The following is a 2,526-nucleotide window of genomic DNA, read 5'->3' on the forward strand; positions in this document are numbered from 1 at the left end:
ATGCTCACGACACTATGTATATATAGCCGACATGCCTTGCCTTTCAGTATGAGGTTTCTCCCTGTTGAAATGATACACAAAGAGAGCAAGTGTGAGGTTTTTCCCTCACTTACCCTTCCATTTTTCATAGTCATGGATAACAAAGCCCTTGCAGTATTTGAATATATGATACAAGAAAGTGGAAATACAAATGTCGATGGAAATGGTACTGACAAGAGTCACCTTTTTCAAAGCTGAAACTTACCTTGGGAAATCAGTGTATAAAACGGAAGTCTGAGGATAATCACATTTTCGACATCAGATCAATTAAGAGGATAAAGTGTGAGGATGTCACAACAGGAAAAGATGAGAAAGTGAGGAAAGAGCACAAGCCTGTGTCTTCTATTTCGATTCTACAGGCTACATTGGCTTCTGCAAAATTTAAGAGCGAATCACAAACACAATCGATGAAACTAAAGAAACCCAAGATGTACGTGAGATGTACAAAAGTCTCCGAGAAGTGGGGTGATATCGATATAGTAAACCAAGTGATAAATGACCTAGATATAGATATATTTCCATTACATTTAGATATAAATGTAGACCCTCCTTACTCATATATAATATATGATATAGTAGAAGTTGAAGATGGTATTCCAGGTGATTTATTAACAGATCGAATTGGTGAATTCATCACCAGTGAGACCAGTAATGAGGATAAAGATATACCTACAGATCGTAAATTGAGTTTTTCAAAGCAGCAGGGTCGAAAGGGCCAAAGAGTTACCGCCATCTTTTGATCCCACTGTTACAGAACCGGAACTACATTCCAGTGGTATCATATCTACACCCTACAGTGGTTGTGATGATGAGGAAAGTTTTTTTTACGAGATCATCAAGACATATCCCGTCTGGCAAGGATGATACGCTTTCAAATGACAAGATGGCTAGATGGCTGCTAGATGGTGGACCTGTCGGTCATTGGCCCTCACCCTTGACAGAAGATTGGCCTGTAGGCTCCAGCCCTGGTATTGCCGAGTATCAGGCAAGGGCTCATGCCAAACATTATAGGTATGACTATGACAGGGAAAAGCTAAAAGGGGTCGTCCTTCCGCATGTCGAGTTCATGGACGCCTATAATGGAAGTAAACTATCGTCGCAGGATTGTCTGAGTCTTGCTGAAGAAATGGGTAGTCTGTTCAAGTTGAATGGGCTTGATACATTTTGGGTACAGGAAAAGTGAAAAACCTACCTCCAGCACCTGGACAACAATGTGGTTACTTACTTAAAGGCCGTCTTTAAGTAATGGAGTACGCAAAAACAGTACATTAACTTGTCAGCGAATGATGAAGAGGGCTTTCATATCGATAGTGGGTTCCTATGGTCGTCTTCACCTTGTTACAGGAAGGATCAACAGAGTGTACACCGCTTTCATGGACAAGTCACGGGACACACTGCGAGGTAGCCATCCGGTAGCGGGAAACAGCAATCTAGATAACATGAAGCAAGGAAAAGCGGAATCAACTTCCACGAGATATATTGTGGAAAAACTAAGGAGACTAGGAGTTGTTAACGTCTTTACATCTCAGTGCAGTGACAATGACTCTGTATCAGACAATGTCTTTTTCACTGGGGAAGATAATGCAAATATATTCCACTGTAAAGGATTATGTCGTGTTTTTGGATTAGTACCTGAATCCAGACACATGGATCTGTTCAGAGAATGATTAACTGGCCTCAAGTTGGGATAATACGCGACACAGCAGCTAGGGCTCTCACCCAACTCCTTGATCAGACAGGACAAGATCATTCTACTATCGAGAATGAGTTAGGAAATAAAGGCAAATTCTGGCAAATATCCATGAGGAGTTTTCAGGAAGCTAGGGAGCAATGCATAAATGACAGCAACCCTGATATTGTTATGGTAGACATGAGACGACAAGCGGCTTCCTTGATCGCGCATCATATAAGGACGGGTAGGATCAGGGGGGCTGAGATTTCTACTCTGTGGTTCAGGGCATACGACGAGGATGCAAATGTGAAACTTGCTAAGTATGAAGCTAATGACAAGTCAGGTCAGGCAATGTTAATCAACATGGTGGATGGAGGAGAAATCTGGCTCGCGACATGTTTCCAAGGCCAGCCAGGCATATGATGTTAGAGTTATTATTAGGGAGGGACTGCGCAGTAGCTATCAGTGCTCTTTCTTGTAAGCAGTGGTAGCAGTGGTCATATGATATGCTAACACGACGCCGTAACAGGACCTACCACAGTGCTAAGATTTCAGATGCAGCCAAGGATGAGGCATGTTATGGATTGGACAGTGATCTCAATATGCATCCGATAACTTTTATAAATATACGCTGTATCTACCAAAAGAGGCAAAATTGGGCTACAGGAAATCCAGAGCATGGCTGCCTTGCCCTGCCTTGTTGGACTGTACAATGAGCCTATAGTCAGGTCCAATTTATTCTCAGTCTGAGATATTGCTAGTATTTCATGTAAAAGCACACACACACATAAAAACAAACAAACTGTTTATAGGTC

The sequence above is a fragment of the Penaeus monodon genome, chromosome 33 (genome assembly GCF_015228065.2).
Source record: "Penaeus monodon isolate SGIC_2016 chromosome 33, NSTDA_Pmon_1, whole genome shotgun sequence".
In the NCBI taxonomy this organism is placed as follows: Eukaryota; Metazoa; Arthropoda; class Malacostraca; order Decapoda; family Penaeidae; genus Penaeus; species Penaeus monodon.